Source organism: Neophocaena asiaeorientalis, unplaced genomic scaffold (genome assembly GCF_003031525.2).
Source record: "Neophocaena asiaeorientalis asiaeorientalis breed wild unplaced genomic scaffold, Neophocaena_asiaeorientalis_V1.1 scaffold116, whole genome shotgun sequence".
In the NCBI taxonomy this organism is placed as follows: domain Eukaryota; kingdom Metazoa; phylum Chordata; class Mammalia; order Artiodactyla; family Phocoenidae; genus Neophocaena; species Neophocaena asiaeorientalis.
In genome coordinates, this window is record NW_020174561.1 from 6,958,829 (window position 1) to 6,979,617 (window position 20,789).

Genomic DNA, 20,789 nt, shown 5'->3' on the forward strand with positions numbered 1-20,789 from the left:
GCAATAATTTCCTCATATGTAAACTAAGTAACAATAATATTCACCCCATAGGGTGAATATTACTGAGAGTATTAAATGAAATAGTACATATAACCCACCTTTAAGTTATTAGTCTGTTAAAAAAAAAAAAAGATATGGTTCTGTAAACTGGCTCAGGTCTGGGAATTGATTGAGGGTCATAACTATTTCATGATTCAGGTTAATGACTTTTGTTCACTTGATCTAAAAATCCTCCACTATATATATATGTATATATAGATAAAGTAAGAATTTAGTAAATTTTACATCAATTTTGCTTCCAGGAACACCATAATTAACTAGCAAACGCCACAGGTCTCTGAGAGTCAGGCTATTCTGATTGCTGCTTTGACTTTGCTGTTCATTATGGTAACCAGGCCCACCTTGCCTTTGGCAATAGAGGGTAGCCACTTGGCCTGAGGCACCCTGGGATCCAATTATCCCCAATGCATTTAGGTTCCCAATTCAGTAGCAGCAGTTTCCACTACAAAGAGGAGCTATCACAGAGCTCTTCAAGGATGCTGTACTAAGAACATAGCTGACACTAATAATGTTATAACATTTTATTGTCATATATAATAGTAAGAATTATTAATGAAACATGACTATTCCTATTCCAAAATAGAAATAAATATAATTATACATACAATAGATATTTTGGCACATCTTTAAAGTGCTTGTTAAAAAATTCTGATTCTAGAGCTGCAACTTAACTGTTCTAAAACAGAGTATATGCAAGTCAGTTGCCAGAGTCTGCATTTTTAGCAAGTGTCCCATTTTATTTTTATGCATGCTAAATTTTGAGACTATTTTTTGTAGTGCATTGCTTTTCTAATATAATTACTTGGGGCAGTATTATCTTGATTTTTACAGTCCTTAGTTGTAACACTTTCAGATTTTCTTTTGTTCCAGAATTGATAAAGACAAGAATAAATTGATAATGTTTGAATCACCATACGACAGACATAAGGCAACATCAACTAAAAAAATTATGTGTATATATATCTATATAGACAAGCTAGTTATATATGTGTGTATACGTACATAAATATACAATTACCAGAAACAGTATGTAATGTGTGTCTTACTTATATAAGTTATAATTCTTCTAACTAGGGAATTGACTAAAGGAAACAACTCCTAATCCAAGTGAGATTCTCTTCTTCTTCCAATTCTCTGTTTCTGTGTTATCTATTGATCTGTTTCTGCTCTGTTCTATTTATGTCAGTGTTCATTATCTTATATTAAGCCTCTGGATTATACAGAGAAATCTTATGTTTTCATTGACAGTTTTGAATATATTCTTTGATTTCAACACCTCCAGACTGTAGTGTTAGTTTCTGGCTCAGTTTGAATAGGACACATTGAGAATTCCAAAAACATATTGCCTCCCAAAACAAGGGCAATAGAAACATAGAATATACATAGGAATAAAAAGCATACAGAAAAATGCTCTTCAAATCTTCAAGTGTACATTGGAAATAAAACACTGTGTTAAAGATGAGAAACACATCATCAGTCCTCTGGTACTGTTACTGTAGCCTTTTTTGTTTTATCAACTTCATATGTAAATTAAGTAATAGACTAAAATCGGTTTCAAACTGTTTGAAAAGCATGACAAAAATATGTAGTATGTTAATCTCCTTTGGAACCACAGTTATAATTACTTTCTTGCTTATTCAAAGTTTGCATTTATAAAAATGTAGATAGAAGCAGACATCAGAATTCATTATGAGGCAGTATGTTCGATTATCTCATTGCTTCTCTGTTGACTGATTGTTACAATACTAAAATTATTATTCATAGACTCACAGGCTTAGAAACATTATCTTTAGTGTATTTCAGAAACAGTTTTTAGAGCTTCTGGTTTTAGTGCCACCAAGTGAGGACCTTGGAAGTTCTTACTCTCATCCTCACAACAACCAGAAGAGCTGAACAAACTGAAATCCAGTGACTTTCTTCCAACCCATTGAAGGACTGAAGTCACAGGGCAAACTATCACCCCAAAATCTGGAGAGACAAGCAAATCCAGAGTCATAGCCTAGATCTCCTTACCGGGAACAGAAGCCTCTGGAGCCACAAACTGATAGGAACACTTACAAGGTAATTTTTCTGGAGGTAAAACACTTACAAGGTAGTTGCTAGAAGCTAAGCATTCTCTAAGCCGACAGTGAGAAATTCCCAAGGGCTAGAGTCTTAGGGAGGCCTTATTCTATTGTGGGTTTTACATCCAAGAACCACACGAAGTTCTCAAGGTAAAGAGCCAGGAAAGATCCATACATGGCACTATTAGAGGGAGGAGAACTTTAAAATACATCCAGGACATTTTCTGTAACAGAAATTTCCTTTCAAGGAGAAAAGACTAACAGAGCATTTTCCCAAGAGAAGAAAGGCATTTACCACTCTCCTGCCCCTTTGAGGCTTCCTATCCCACTTAAGTGGGGAACAAAAGCTGAGAAACACTTATAAAAGTCACAGCCCTGGGACAGAGGCCCACTGAAAGACTGAGATTGAATCATGAGATCATAGAAAGCTTCCACTTCCCCATCCTTTACCACCAAACCAAGAGGGCTTACATCTAAAAGACCTGCAAAACACAATCTCTCTGAGGAGGAGTACTTAGGGAAGCCCAGAATCAACAAGGGAGATAAAAACAAGAACATTAGAAGAATTTTAAGCCTCATAGCAATACAGGTACAGCAAATATTAGACACAGCACAACTCCTAACCAGATTAGCAAATTTAAAGCTAATCTATGTCCAGCTGTCAACAACAACAAAAAAATAGTTGTATAATGCTATTATTGCTTTTAATTAGATCCTGTTTTTCTCTTTATAGACAAATTCAAACACATGAATCACAAGAACACATTTTAAGGAACAGTTTTATAGTAGTAACAGAAAGGAAAAATAATTTCCCTAGTACTCCTGACCCCCAACATATTTTTTATTGTATATACCTTCCATTTTCAGTAAGATAAGATTTTTAGTCAGGATGATATACACAATTGCTTCATTATTTTTTAATTTGTGTGGTTGGCCTTCTCATAAATCTTTACAGACTAAAAAAATGTTTTTGAAGTTTTCACATGTTGACACAAGATTAACAAATTGCTTCTACCTTCAAAGGGAGTATGTATAAACTAGAAAGAGAAAGTCAAAGAATCTGAGCTTTAGGAAAAAACTCACCAAGTCAGCTGACAGATGTTTACTCTCATGGGGGTAGCTGAGCAGTCTACAGAATTGACATATATGCAAATAGTGACAAAAGTGTATTAACTCATTCAATTATTCTATTTCTCTTTTAACTAAAAGATCAACCTGAAAAACCAAAAATATAAATTAGCAGCAACCAGTGTGCGAGTGTTTATATGTCAGATGTGGGAAGAGTCAAGAGCAACTTTGATAAATATGGCATTTTGGCATTTTATGAACTAAACACTAGATTAGTTACCACAGTTTTAAAATAAAAATGTCAAATATCTGGAAAAATAACAAAGTGATGAAATTGCAAAGAATTTAATGCTCTCTGAATTAACCTTCTACAAAATCTAGCCTGTTTTCCTAATCTCATAATAAATATCCTACATCCTAAAAGGATTGAAAGAAGTAAAGAATTAGCAAAAAATATAATGGAGAAAGATGTAAATTTCAGTTGAACTAGAGTTTACAGGTATATAAAATAATTACTACAGCAACACTGACAACAGCAACATTAGTTAACATAAGTGACAGCAGGTTTGCCCAGGACAATCCTGGCTTGTTCATATTTTCCTGACTGAAATATTAGTATCACGTCATTTCACTCTAAAAATTAACCTATAAGACCCTCTGAGATTTTCCTCTGCTCACGTCTCCAGTCTCATGCTACCCGCTCTAAACCCAACTCATCCTTAACTATTCAGTACTTCCTCTGGTTTTATGAATAGCATAAATGTGGCATGAGGTTGTTTTATACCAGAAACCCTCTGCCTCCTGTTTTCTGGCCAACTCTTATTTATTTCTAATTACATTTGAAACATCCCTTCCTTAGGGAGGCTTTCCTTGACACTGCAGCCTAGATTAATTCATTAGCTCCTCTTTAATTGTTCTAATAACACTCATTTCCCTGTTGTAATTTTCTCACCAGTGAGGTATAGTCTTTAATGCCTACCTTCTCTTCTAGATTATAAGCTCCATGAAGGCAAGATCCAAGCCTTCTTTGTGACCTCTCTTTTCCCGTTTCTTGGTAGAGTGATTGGCACAAAGGAAGAGTTTACAAGTAATAATCAAATACATAGATGATTCTGTGATGGCTCCCCTAATCTTCATCATACAAATGAGGAAACTGAGGCTTAAAAAATTGATGTATAATTCTCATGGTCACATTCCTGCTAAACAACAAGCCAGATTTCAAACCCAGGCATTCATAAATTCAAAGCCCATGCTTTGGATTCTTTAAAAAAAAAGAACAAATTACATGACACATTAGGCTTTGGAAAAATCACCTACTCTTTGAAAGATGTAAAATTAAATCATCTGGTAGGTTTTGGTTATAATTGGCTTTGTTTTTAAATCAAGTTTATTGAGGTTTATTTTACATACAATAATTTCACCAATTTAAATTATACAATTAGATAAGTTTTGCAAGTATATTCAGTCATCTAACAACCAGAATCAAAGTATCAAACACTACCAAAAACACAAAAAGTTCCCTGGTGCCCCTTTGCAGTCAATATCCAACACCCACACTTGGACCCTGGCTAACATTGATCAGTTTTGCCTTTTTCAGAATGTCATATAAATGGAATTATACATTAGGTAATATTTTGTTTTTAGCATCTTTCACAGTTTTTGAGATTCATTCAGGTTGCATGTAGTTTATTCTTTTCATTGTTGGAAAGTATTTCATTCATATGGGTATACAACATTTCATTTACCGATTCATCTGTTGCTAAGCATATGGATTGTTTCAGAGTCTGAGCAATTGTAAATAAAGCTGCTCAAAATATTTATGAACAAACCATTATGTGGATAAATGTGTCATTTTATCTTAAATAAATACCTTGGAGTGGAATGGCTGGGTAATACAGTAAGAATATGTGTAACTTTACAAGAACTTGCAAAAAGTTTTCCAAAGTTATTACAAAATTTTACACTCCTGTAGCAAGATAAGAGATTACCAATTGCTCCACATCTATTTTTAAGTGCGATAGTTTTGGGTTTGTTGCATAAGAAGAAACTATAATAATGGTAATAGAGATTGTTGATATGTAAATTTGGTTGTGGATCTATCTCAGAGAAGTGGCCTGATCATGGTAGTACTTGAAAAGCCAATTTAGTTTTGGGATTTACATGAATTCTATGAAGAATAAAATTTTACTCTTTAACCAGGCTTACCCTACCCAGTCCATTAATTCTTTTTTTTTTTTATGTTGATCTCCCCTTTTATGGCTGTTAGTATTTGCCTTATGTATTGAGGTGCTCCTATGTTGGGTGCATAAATATTCACAATTCCATTAATTCTTTATTAAAATCTTGTTCAATTACTTTTTTTTGCAACAGCAACAAAAAAAGTAAATTATTCAAATGTAATACTTTCTGCACTTAGAACTGTTATAAAACAGAAGTGTTCCTTAAGGTATACTACAGTTCAATATACCAATGGAAATATAGTATTCAAAGTCTAAGTAATTGCATTAGTTTGCTAGGGCTACCATAACAAATTACCACAAACTGAGTGGCATAAACAACAGAAGTGTATTGTCTCACAGTTCTATAAGCTAGAAGTCTGAGATCAAGGTGTTAGCAAGATTAATTTTTTCTTGGGTTGTGAGGAAAGAATTTGTTCCATGTCTCCTCCATAGCTTCTGATGGCTTGCTGGCAATCTTTGGCATTCTTTGGCTTGTAGAAGTGTCACCCCAAAATCTTCCTTCATCGTCGCATAATGTTCTCACTGTGTGCGTGCCTATCTCCAAATTTGCCCTTTTAAGGACACCAGTCATATTGTATTGGGACCCAACCTAATAACGTCATTTTAACTTATTTACTGCTATAAAGACCCTATCTCCAAATAAAGTCACTTTCTGGGATACGGGGGATTAGGCTTCCAATGTATGAATTTTTAGGAATACAATTCAACCAATAACAGTTACAGTCATCACTCAGTATCTGTGGGGATTGGTTCCAGGACCCACGTGGATATGAAAATCTGCAGATACTCCATAAAATGACATAGCAGAGTTGGCCCTCCTGAATTTGTGGGTTCCACATCCTGGATCACAATATGAGGTTGGTTGAATCTGTGGGCATGGAAACTGCCTATAGGAAGGGTCAGCTATATTTTGGATCCAATGATGACTGTGCTTACTGTCATAGTGTAAAGTAATAATTACTTGTAAATTTATAATAATGATAAGTTAAAAGATATATGCAGGCCTCTTTGAATTGCTTTTTACAAGATTTCACTTTTACGGATTTCTTTAAGACTAAGAATATTTCAGTGATAATGATGACAAAAAGTTACTAGTATGCAAAGCAAAAAGAAAAAAGATAGAAAATTCTAAAATTTATAAATATAGGTTTTATTGAAGATAGGATATTATTTAATATTAGATAATAGATTATATTTTAAATACAGTAAATATCTTGTTTAGGTGTTTACTTTTGAAATTGTTAAGTTAGTAACATGAAGAAAAAGTGATATATAATTTTAATAATTTCATACGGAGGGTTCAAATGTAGTCATGTATATCATTTTCTAGGCTTCAAAGTTTTTATAAAAGTTATGGTAAAAAAAATGGTATCCTGAATTTCATATAATTATAAAACAACTCACGTCTAATTCTAAACTGTAGTAATTGATCCTAGAGGGAGATTTATTCTGTGGTTATGAAAGGCAATGGCATTTACAACTAGGATAAATTAAAGCAAATGAAGAGGAAAATTTTATTCTATGTAATACTTAGTTCATTATATTCTTAAATGACTATGCCAACCCAAATTCATCAGTAAGAGATCTGATGTATGCAAAAAAATGAATAAAATATATCACCAAGAAATAGCTTATGTTTCACAAGCATAGATATTGTTGTATTATAATTTACGTGCATTTCTCTTTCAACATAGTAAAGTGAACATAGTGAATACTCAAAATATTTAAAAATATAGATAAAATACAGTATTATTAAACACAATATCTCTTGTACTTTGAGTTAGAGAATTTGGGAATATTTTATGTTGCTTTAGATAAACTTATCCCTTCAAGATTTCTGTCCCTTTTAAGAAATTATATTGTGCTTCAGTCTATTATGTGCTTATTAAAATTCCAATAATTACTTCAATGAATTAAGTCTAATTTCTTACAATTAAAAATTTTTTGGAAAAAATTGCTACGTTAATACATTTGGATTCCAATTGTGAATACAAGATTATTACTTATAAATAGGTATACAGTAGGCAGAATAATGCCCTCTCCCCAAAATGTCTATATCCTAATCCATAGAACTTGTGAATATGTTACCTTACATGGAAAAAAGAACCTTGAAGTTATGATTAAGTTAAAGATATTAACTTATGGGGAGATTATTGTGAAATATCCAAGTGGGCCCAACATAATCACAAGTGTTCTTATAGTGAAAAAAGGAGGCAGGAGCATCAAAGAAGGAAATATGACAAAAGAAGCAGAAATCATGTGATACAGAGTGATAGCTGGCTTTGAAAATGCAAGAGGACCATGACACAAGGAATGCAGGAAGCCTCTAGAAGCTACAAAAGGAAGGAAACGGATTCTTCCCTAGAACCTGAAGAAAGAATGCAGCCCTGCTGAAACCTTTATTTTAGCCTCATGGGCCCATTTCAGTCTTCTGACCTCCAAAACTGTAAGATAATAAATTTGTGTTGTCTTAGGCCACTAAGTTGTGGCAATTTGCTACAGTAGCAAAAGGGGAGCAGGACAGGTAAATGTTATGATTGTAAGAAGCTAGCATAAATAATAATGATATCAACCCTTTAAAAGATTCTTATAACTAGACACATAATTACCATATGACCCAGCAATTGCAACTTTATCCCCCCAAAATAGAAACTATATTCACAAAAAAAGGTACACAAATATTTCTACCAGCCTTATTTGTAATAACAAATACTAGAAAGAGGGCTTCCCTGGTGGCGCAGTGGTTGAGAGTCTGCCTGCCGATGCAGGGGACACGGGTTTGTGCCCCGGTCCGGGAAGATCCCACATGCCGTGGAGCAGCTAGGCCCGTGAGCCATGGCCGCTGAGCCTGCGCATCCAGAGCCTGTGCTCTGCAATGGGAGAGGCCACAACAGTGAGAGGCCCGCATACCACACACACACACACAAAAAAAAAAAAAACTAGAAAGAGCCAAAAATTCTTTCAATGTGTGAATGATTAAAAAAAAACAGTTACATCCATACAATAGGCTACTAATTAGCAATAAAAAGGAGTAAACGTTTGGTACATGCAACAACCTGCGTTGTCTGATGCTATTCTAAGTGTACATAGAAGAAATATTTGAGACAATTATAAAGAGGAACAAAGTTAAGTACGTTTTCTATATTTGACTCTAACTGGTTAATGATGATACCAGTAGAGTGTGATAAGTTATGTATATGTAGTAATACCTAGAACAACCACTAAAAAAGTTATACAAAGAGATGTACTCAAAAACACTATAAATGTATCAAAATGGAATGTAAAAAATGTTTGAGTAGCCCACAGGAAGGTGGGGAAAACGGGGGATGCAAAACAGAGAGAACAAACAGAAATCAAGAAATAAAATGGTAGGCTTAATCCCAAACACATCAATAACTATAGGAAATGAATATTGTGTAAATATGCCAATTAAAAGACGAAGATTGGAGAGTGGAGTAAAAAGCACTGCATAACTACATACTTTTCATAGGAGACTTCGAATATAATGATGTAGGTAAGTTTAAAGTAAAAGGAAGGAAAAAAGATATATTATGCATTATTCATCAAAAGAAAGCAGAAGTGTCTGTATTAATATCAGATAAAGTAGACTTCAGAGCAAAGGAAATTATCAGGGACTAAGAAGTATGTACATAATGATAAAAGGTCAATCTACTAAGAAGACATAACAATCTTCAATGTGCATGCACCAAAGAACAGCTGCAAGATAAGTGAAGAAAAACATGATAAACCTGAATGGAGAAATAGACAAATCCATAAGTAAAGTGGGAGACTCCTACAGTCCTCTCTTAACAATTTATATAACAACAGTATAAAATATCTGAAACATTTTATAAGGATCCAAAAACATCATCACCCAACAGAATGAAATTGACTCTTAATAAGACACTTCACCCAACCACAGAAGAATACACATCTTTTCAAGCATTAACAGAACACATGCTACATTATGTTTGTAGATCAGAAGCCTCAGCATAGTAAAGTTGACAATTTTAAAAATTTTAACAATATCTCAGCAAGATATTTTGTGAATATAAGCAAGTTTATTCTAAAAATTATATGAAAAAGAAAATAAACTGGAATAGCTAAAACAATTTTTTGAAAAAGAATAAAGTGTGAGGAATCAGACTATCAGATTTCAAGACCTATTATTAGTAACAGATAGTGTGAACATAGACATATAGATCAAAGAAACAAAAGAGAGAGCCCCAAAATGGACCTAACTGACTGACAAAGATGCCCAACTGACTTCTGACAAACATGTAAAAGAAATTCAATTAAGGGTGCTGGAACAATCAGATATCCATAGGTGTGCAATAGATAGATTAAATAGAGAGAGAGACAGACACAGACAGACAGATGGAACCTTGACTTAAACCTTACACTTTTCTAAGAACTTAAAAGGAATCATAGACTTAATGTGTAAAGCTATAAAATTTTTAGAATAAAACAGGAGAAAATCTTTGGTGCTTAGGGCTCAATGGGCAGTTCTTAGACATGACCAAAAAACAATTCCATAAAAGAAAAAGTTGATTAATAGGACCTCATCAAAATAAAAGACTTACACTCTGTGAAAACTCTATTAAGACAACAAAAAGTCTAGCTACAGACTGGGTGAAAATATTTTCAAACCTGGGATCTGACAAAGCACTCATATTTAGGTTATATAAAGAACACTCAAAATTCAACATTAAAAGAAGCAAATGCTCCATTTATAAAATGGGAAAAAAATATGAAGAGACTTTTGACCAAAGATGATACAGATGAACAGGAAAAGATGGTAAACTTCTCTAGCCATTAGGGAAATGCAAATTGTGATCATGATGTAGTATCACTATACATTTGTTAGAACAGCTAAAATGAAAAAAATAGGAACAATACGAAATGCTGGGGAGGACATAGGGAAACTTATCTCTTGTAGGTTGCTAGTGAGAATGTAAAATAATACCTCCAACACTAGAAGGTAGTTTGGCAGTGTCCCTAACTAAATATACACTAACCACATGACCCAGCAATTGTACTCCTGGGCATTTATTCCAGAGAAATAAAAACTTATATTTATACAAAAACCTGTACCTGATTGTTCACAGCAGCTTTATTATGTTTTTATTTTTTTCAGCTTTATTGAGATAAAATTGACAATTAAAATTATAAGAAATTTAAAGAGTACAACAGAAACTAGAAATAGCCCAGATGTTCTTAAACAGGCAAATGGTTAAAAAAATTGTGGTACCTCCATACAATGTTGTTTTGATATTATACTATAATTACGTAGGATATAAACACCAGGGGAAACTGTGATGTGTACACAGAACTCCAGAACTCCTTGTTACTATAACTCTTTGCAACTTCCCATGAATCTTTAATAAGTTAAATATGTATACACACACATATATATATATATATACATATGTTATATTTGGTTTCTTTATATTAGATACAGAGTAACTGAACTCATTTTCTGCTTGAATACAAGAAGAGAGGAAGAAAAAACCAGGAGGAAGAAAAAGAGAAAGAGGAGGAAAGCCAAATAGGATTAGTATGATGCCTATTAAAAATAGCTTTAAAAAAAAAAAAAATAGCTTTACCAGGAATCTAGGAGGAGTTTATAATAGTACACTTAAAACATTTGAGCACTTGAAGTACAGCATATCAGGAAGGTTTACATACAATAAATATAAATAAATTCGTAACTCTTTCTTCTATGCATCTAATATAAGAATATGTCATTAGCAACTCACTGCCCTTTGAACTAAGTATAAACATTCATCTTTTGAAATAACCTTTCCCAGAATAAGTATGCCTCTTCTAGTGAGTCTATTTTTCTTCAACTCATTCAAATGACTGATATTATGTAGTAAATAACTGCTGTCCAAAGTAACAGAATTGCTACCGAATAAACTGATAAAACAAATTAATCTATAACATGCAGTGTCAACTCTAACTTGCAATCTAGCAGCACGTTGTGTTGGGAAATCTTTATTTTGTTTGGTTTTCTTTTGTTTTCAGTATAAACCGTACCTAACTTCTGGAAGTATAATTAAGAATCTTACTTTATCGTTATTATAGAAGAAATGTTTGTTTAAAACAATAATTTAAATCTTAATCAGTTTATATATTTAGTTTAAAAACGTATTAGATGGGGATTTCCCTGGTGGTCCAGTGGTTAAGACTTCGTCTTCCAATGCAGGAGATGCGGGTTTGATCCCTGGTCAGGGAGTTGAGATCCCACATGCCACACGGCTGGAAAACCAAATGTAAAACAGTAGCGGTATTGTAACAAATTCAATAAAGACTTTAAAAAAGGTCCACATCAAAAAAATCTTTAAAAAACTCATTAGATGATTTTATCCTTTGAAAAATTAACATTTATTAGAGTGAGTCTAAAGATTACTAATGTTAGTGTTTCAGATTTTTGAATAAGTTACTATTGAGCCAGTCTTAATGTTGTCAACCAAATAATGTATACTACTTGAAATAATCTGATATTTTTGCTTGGGGAAAAACAATTTTTTTCACAGTAAAATTATATTTCAGTCACCTCTCTGTGAAATGTTTCAGATTCCACTCTTGTCAAAATAGTTGCTTTCTCTCCTAGAGAAACAACAAATCTTGTGTGAAAATTTAAATAAATTATCTTACTGAATTGTGACTATTTTGATACTTAAATTGCATCTCATACTCAATTATTGGTGCCATGTGGTCAAGTACCTTATCTTTTTTATATTTCTATATCTAGTGCTTCAGCTATGCTTGAAATGTAGATAATGCTCCACATGTTGTTCAGTTATTTGCATCATTAACTCAATACTGAATTTGAGTAACATAGCTAAAAGATCATTTTTGAAAGGATATATTTAAAGTTAGGATGAATGTTCTTTTTGATGGGTTTGCACACATGAAATTGCTCATTTTTTAAAAAGAAACTCAAGTCAGATTCTCAAAATAAACCATCTTTTGCTGACTGTTCTTTCATCCAATTCCTCTGCAAATAACATAACACTCTGCAATAGCAAATGCTTCTACCAAACTAGATTATAGTAGGTGCCATTTTCTCTATTTTATTTATTTCATCCTGTTTCACTCTCACATTTTCCCCATTTTTCTTATTTCCACTACTATATTTTTATGTACACAATAATTTTGTAGTAAAATGTTTGCTTGAGGATGTAAGATCACTGTATTCAGCAAACCATTTCTCTTTAATTGATGTGAAGGAATGCCCAGGGAAAGGATGATGAAGCCATGATCTCGGGGCTTCTACACTCTTTTCTCTCTACTCAAGGTAAATGTCACAATAATAGTTAATTTTCAGCTTTTGCTTACCACATAATAACGCATTTAATCTTCATAATATGCTTATAGATGAAGCAAGCACTGTTTCTTGAAATTTCTTGGAAATTAGAAGGAAGAGGTGGAAGGAAACCATAATTGAAGTTCCCCTGCCTGCCCTCAATTTTTCTGTGGATCTTGAGTAAAACAAGCAAACCAAAGACTCTCTTTTGGTAGCCCTGGAGATGTTTTTTAAATTGAGTAATTCAGAAATAGAAATAGAGAAATGCAAGGTAAAAAAAAAGGCTAATGACAATCAAGGGGACATAAGATATGAATCACCTCTTTCCAATTCATATTCAAAGGAGAAAATTGTTAAGGATTTTTAGCCTTAAAATCTGACTCTTACCTTAATCTCAAATTGGTTCTTTATGCACTTCTCCAAAACTGTGAAGAATCATATTTTACTTTGTTTAGTAACTTTTTAATGAATGGTGTGTGTGTCTCTGTGCATGAAAAAGAGGGAAATGCGGAGTTAGGGACAGGAATGATAAATGATGTGGAAGTTTGAAATACTTATTAGTAATCTTGAACTCTTTATTTTATGTTATTGTTAAAGTTCAGCTAAAAATTTAGACTCTAACAGATTACTCCAAGAAATTTCTAGTCTCACAGTCTAGTACTCCACTCCAGGAAAATAAATTACATATTCATAGGTCTTTTGTATATATAGGGTGTATATTACTACTGCTATACCACCAGGGAATTTGTATTAAAATACATGACTAGTACACACACACACACACATTATACATACAATCTTTAACATATTCAGTTAAAGAAATGCAATGTGTTTGACCTATTTTAATGTGTCCTTAAATATTCATAAGAATACTAAGGTGTTCCTATCCAGAAATAATTTTCCTGTTATATGACTTCACTACTCAGATTTTTCCAGCTGTGTACTTGCATTTATCGGCCCTCATTTTCTTTAACCAAGTTGAATACATTTGAATACATCAAATTCTAACTTTCCTCTGAAGATAATTGGCAGGTATTGATTTTTCTCCTTTTAGTAACTGTCAAGAGTACACTAAGAGAATCTGAGGATCTAAAATGTCAATCTTTTTTTTTTTCTTTTTTTTTTTTTTTTTTGCGGTACGCGGGCCTCTCACTGTTGTGGCCCCTCCCGTTGCGGAGCACAGGCTCCGGACGCGCAGGCTCAGCGGCCGTAGCTCATGGGCCCAGCCGCTTCGCGGCATGTGGGATCTTCCCGGACCGGGGCACGAACCTGTGTACCCTGCATCGGCAGGCGGACTCTCAACCACTGCGCCACCAGGGAAGCTCTAGAATGTCAATCTTAATGATTCTAGATCCAGTACGTCTAAATATTGCACTAGCAAAGCCCCACTCTTCCTTTAACAACATTAATTGCAAAATGCCATGATGTAAACACCATGGATTCAAGCTCCTTATTTAACTCAATGATAGTAATATAGCGTTCTTTACATACTTTATTTCAAAATGCTGGTTACAGAAAGGGGCAGATCATCACAGTAACAACAGAAGAGGGGATCTTGAACATAGAAAACTCGTATCTACCCTGACACTTTCTCCCTTCCACTAGAAGCTTCTTTTTATGGCTGATCCAAGGAAGTCTGACATAACCAAATGTGAATAATTAAAAAGGAATAAGCATCCATTCAAACATGACAATAAGATGAAAGGTGTAAAGTGGTCACATGACTATCCTATATTTAAAAACAGCAGAAAAAAATGGTGACATGAAGCAAAGGAAATTGTCCAATGTGAATGCATAGCAATTGAAATATGAAGAACACATTTGAAATATAATTGCAACACAATCCTAAATTTGTTAAAGCAATTGCATCTATAAAGGAAGACCACAAAGTAGAAATAACAACCACAAAACCCCACAAAACCTCAAGGAAGAGATTAATGGACAGCAAACAGTAGGTGATTGCCAAATAAAAGGAGAATATGCAACAAAAACTGGTGGAATCCAAGAAAAAATGTTGATAAAAATAACTTCAGAAACCAAAAGGCAAAGAGAGAGTAAAAATCATCAAAAGCACAATTAAGAACATGAAAATGCAAATGAGAAACCTATAGAAATAATAAAAGGACCAAAGAGAGAGTTCCTCCATGTAAATTTCCAAGTCACTGATATTCCCCCAAATTATATCAGTTCTATTATTTACTCCATGTATTTTGCTCTGTTTTTATTGTCCACTAGATATTGTTCTTTTTCATATTTTGTTCTTGTTTCATATTGCTATTATTTTGCTTTATTTCTTTATGTTTATCTTTAAAATGCTTAGTGTATCTGTTTTAGTACTTCTATTTTGCATAGGATATATATGTATATATACACTAGTTATGTATAAGTATACACAAAGTATATGTACACTATATATATATATATATATATATATATATATATATATGCATTGCATAAAATATGGTTTTTATTTTGAGGCTACTGTCTCTTCAGATAGCTCTATATTTTGATCTGGCAGATACCTAGGGGTATCTGAACTCTGACCTATAATGTATGTTAATCTGGGGCCCAGTAAGTGAGTTCAATCAAAGACAATGTGTCCCATCATTTTAAACTCTGACATGTCTTAAATCTGTCCTCCTTCCTTTCCTCTCCTTCCTCACTATTCTTTCCTTAGTTCATAATCACATAATTCCTTGTGTAAGTTTTTAAAAATACTTCCTATTGACCCACTGATCTCTCTAGCAATACATTCTACACATTATGATCAGAGTTGCTTTCCTAAATCAAAGTATATGATCTTGTTATTCCCCATGCTCAACATATCTAATGACTCTGGTGCACTATTATAAAAAGCCAAGAGCCGTGAGGATGTTGTAGTAGTTTACTCTGTCAACTCGAGTAAGCTGAAAGTATGTTCCCCAGAAATAGCTCTCCGTAGTTGGCTCCAGGTTAGAGTTCTTTAAAGTTAAATTATTACAAAATTTGGAAGGTAAGCATGAAGTAGCAGCTAAGAGATGAGGTAACAGCCATTCCCCTCTAAAGACATTCAGACATCCAGAAGCAGCAGTGGTGTTCAGCTTGTTCTTTTTCCCCCATCCATACTTGCACTTTTCCCTGACTTCCAGCAGCAGCAGTGAAATGAGAGAACTGGTATCGATGCAGAGGGACAGTTTTTCAGACTTTCCTCCCAGCTCCCTTTGTGGTCCTGCTCTGGAAGTTGGACATACCTGACTACTCAGATTACTTTGTCAGCTCTGACTTGTCCACACACACCGGAGCTTCAGAAGGGTTAATTAGTGACTCCTTTGTTGCCCCAGTTTCTATTTCTGGATCACTAACTCCCAAGACTCTCCTATAACCATGTACAGCCTATTCCTACAGGAAATCTTTTAGCACATACTGTGCTTAATGATTCAGCTTCCCCATTTGAAACCTAACTGAATCAGATAGCTTTTACTCCGTCTGTAATCTTGTTCCCACCGAACTTCACAACCTCAAAAATTATTCCCTACCTACACTGATTCCTTTGCAGGTATCTGAGGTCCATGGTCCTTCCTCTGCCTATAACTTTTCCTACTCCTATCTGACTGGTAAACTCCACTTATTCTTCAAGACTCATGCTTACACTTTCATGGAACATCCTAACAGTCCCTGACAGCATTATTCACTCCACTTTCTAAACTCCATTTATATTTATATATAAGCATTATCCTCTAAATATATAAATAATTATATGTATACATATATATGTCCTCTCTAAATATAAGTAATTATCTGTTATCTGTATTATATCCATTTAAAAAAAAGTTTAAAACTTTTGTTCCATATATGCTTTTTCACAGAACAAAATTTGAGAACAAAATTTACTTCCTAGTTATGGTGGTTTCACTAGTATTTAGCAGTGTCTGGCACATAGTAGGCTCTAACTACCTTTAACATACCTTTAATTTTGTTTATTAAAATAGCTATTTTAATCTAACTTTCCACTATTAAAAATGGTCTGTAATGGCTGAAGTTGCTGGTAATTATTTTTTTAAGTGTCGCAATGTATCTGTGCATGCATTTTTAAAATTCATTATTTTATACCCATTGTTATGGTTATTCCTATATGTGACTGATCTTCCCTACTAGATTATTAGCCTGTGAATGCAGCATATCAAATATAGAATCCAATACTCCAGTTCAACAGGGAAAAAAATGAACATATTGTACGATTATGCATATGTCATATGGCTTAGTTCTACACACTGACACTAGGAAACTCACTCTCATAAGAAGATTACAAACACAGTAAACCTGTGGCTGTTTAAAACTTTAAAAAATGTTTTCTTTTGTTTCCATGAAGGTATCAATTGCACAGAAAGTTAAATTATTTAGCTCTCAGGTGCAGAGTACATCCTGTAGGTAGCACTTATTTGTCCTGTTAGAAAAGCTTTCTCATAGGTGATTTTGTTTTCACACATTCCTAGTAAATATTTATACTATAACTTGTACTCCATCTTTATACAAAATATGGCTGTCAAATGACATTGGATAACTCAGTACTTCAGCAGATATGACTATTGTATGTGGGCAACTCACATTTTCTGTTTTGGCTCAGTGACACCATTACTTTTTATTAAAATTGTTTTGACAAAAATCACACCCTTTATTTTAGGTATTCTAATCTATGCAAAAATAGAATTATTGATACTTAATGAGGAAAGATAGTGAAAGGAGGGTTATGGGAGGGAGAGAGAGACAGAAAGAGCAAGAGAGAAAGAGTGTCCTTGCATCATTTGTTCCCAATATGTTGGCTTCAGATACCTGGGGAGCCATGAGCTTTTTTCAATGGCTGTTAATACAAATAATTAGCAAGCATTGTCTGTGTACTGTTATAACATTTCACATGGTCTTTTGAAGTATTTGAATGCTTTGACTAATCGGATGAAAATTAATTTTAAAATACTTCTATGCTACAATTTGATCTTTTTCATAATGTTTTTTTCTCAATGTACAAATGCTAAAAATAAAACTGCTGTCTTATATTCTCCCAATATGTTTCCTCATTCTCAGATTGGTTGAAACTACTGCTTTATAATACTGATATCAGTAAGTGCTACATGTTTGCCAACAGTTTACCTTTCCAGATAAAATCTATGCATCACATTCAGCGTGAGACTGGGGATTACAAGTAACAAATTATATGTGAGTTCTTAATCACCCCCTTATAATCTTATACTATACTGTCCCAACTGCCTTAGGCTTTCATAGGAGGCAGAGGCATAAAATCTCATTAAAAAAAAAAAAAAGGCCAAGCTTCTTAGACTGCGAAGAGACTTTAAACAGAGTAACAGCAGAGGAGTATGTGTTCAAATTTCCTCCAAGGTATCTTCATAAAAGACCCAGAGCAGAACTTCTAGGTACAAATACAAACATGCTGGACTGAATAGTAATTGTTTTACTTCATTGTCCGGCATTCTTCTAAACTCACACCCTTACTAAAAAATATTCTTTGACATGCTTTAAGTGATCAGTTTAAATGATTTAAAAAAATTTTGCCATATCTTAGTGAATAAATGATCCTAATCATTGCAAAAAATTTTTTACAGTGATTTGCATTGTAAATATACCGCAATGTTCTTCCAATATTCTTCTCTGGCTATGGCTCAGCTTCTTAATTTATACCAATGGGGATTTACCCAGGAATAACTATGAAAGCTTAGCCCATCTTTCTGTTAATATGCACATTTTCCTTTACAGGAATTAACCTATGATCTTTCCTAACTTTTTAGAAATCATGAAGCTAAGAAGAACTCATAATTTTATACATAACTTGTGATTATTTGACTTTGGTTCTCACCCTATGACAAAATCTAGGTTTAAAAAAAAATAAAATGATGAACATTTAAAATCTTTGTGTTACTAGAAGTCGAATCATTTTTTATTCTAAGTTGTTAATTAGAATAAAGATTTCAGCCCTATATCACCTAGCAGATATTTTCATGTACTAACACCTTTATAAAGCATGAACTAATAACACCTAAGAACAAGTCATGATTAGAATTTGGCCAATATACTTTACTATCATGGATGTTACACTTATTTTGACTATTATCTTCAACAGATTCATGAAACACTGTTGTAGTTACATTGCTGCAACAGAGATTAAAGGGACTGGAGGGTTATACAGAAGCTGAGGCTCTTGAGTACAGGGTACACTGTAAAGCATTAAATGGTAGTGACAATAAGGTAAGGTCTCTGTGTGTGTGTGTGTGTGCGCGCATGTGTGTAGATTTCATTCTATGATTGAAAGAGTTTGTTGAATGCTTCCTAGACTACTTTGATTCAAAATTCAATGTATAACTAAATCTTACTTCCTCTTCCTCTTGTCACTGGCAAGTGCCATTCTATTCTCTGCTTTTATGAGTTTGACTATTTTAGATTCGTCACATAAGAGGAATCATTTGGAGATTGTGTGATGGTCTCATGAATGCATGTATATGTTCAAAGCTATCAAGTTGTATGCATTAAATACGGGCAGTTTTTGTAATCAAGTATAACTCAATGAAGCTAAAATATATATTATAATATGTATAATAATATATTTATATGTTTTATACTGTCTGCTTGGCAGACAGTACCTAGATTTTTGTTCCCACATATATTCTGCAACTCTAGGTAGTCTAATGCTCCTTCCTCAATATGCTTATTTTATTTTTTGAAGTATAAACCCCCCACATCTGCTCAGAATTTCCTTAGATCAAATGGAACTACATTTCTAGGTAAAGTCAGAGATGGTGATGATTTATTTGCAAAGATTTTATCTCAGAAAAATTTAAAGTTTTGTTTCAGGCTTTCAGTAAAAAAATGGCATGTAAATCAGAAGGAAAAAACAACTTTATATTGTAATCATATACTAAAATACTTCATCCTTGACTCCAATCTAGACATGTAGAAGTTTAGGCAATTGTTAGATATTCAATCTCTCTCTCTTTCACTCTCTCTTTCTCTCTCTCTCTATATATATATGAAATGTTTTAATATGTAAAAACTTTATAAATAATAACAACTGACATGTTAAATATGATTAACTTCATTTTTATACAATTATTGTTCCAACTTTATCATTGAATTTAGCTAGGAAGTGAATTAACAAGACTTAGATTATTTTAATTCATATGGTAAATTAGTACTAATTTTTCTATTGCCATTATTCAGAACAAAAACAAATTAATCTGCAATAACATTTGGCAGGGTGCAAGCATGCCGAGTTCACTCATTAAATTTTAATTTTATAAAAATGACATAAAATATAATTAATGACAAGCCCACTTCATTGGTATATTCCATCATCAAGAGATATTGCTACACTTAAAATTCTGTTCTGGATGTCAACATAGTGTCAAGTTATATAAATTTCCCCTACTTGCCATGTTCACTTTTAAAGTAGTTATTGACACAGAGGGAGGACACTGAGTGATTTGACACAGCACAGGAAGCCTTTGTTATCTTGAAATGGTTCTCATGCCTTGGACATAACTGGAGGTTTATGATTGGATGACATTTGAAAACTGTCAAGTCCATTACCAAACCTGCCAAGGAAACACACAATTCATACTGTTTTCCTTGTTTCATTTACTTATGTAACAATTCAATTTTATAACAATATTAAGTCCTGTTAGGCTTGAAGACAATCGTTGGAACTCTCTGGTTGTTAAAGGCACTTAACCTTTGGCCTCCCAATTTATTTTAGTACCCCAGGTGTACTGGAAATCCAGAAGAGGAGAGAACTGGAAATATTTGAATGCTGGAATGAGAGGATTTGTAAAATGGAAAAGAGAATGAAATATTGCCTATGTAGAGAGATTTATTAGGATGCATGTGTTCACAGTTATAAATGCTGAACAATTTAATTATCTATCAAATAGGAAGTCATGGGAACCCACAAGTTTTAGAATGGTACATTTCTAATATCCTAGAGAATTTATTAGAATTTTCACTTAATCATCTGTTAGCAGATTTACAAGCAGATTTTGTTTGCCAACAAACTTTTCTACCTCG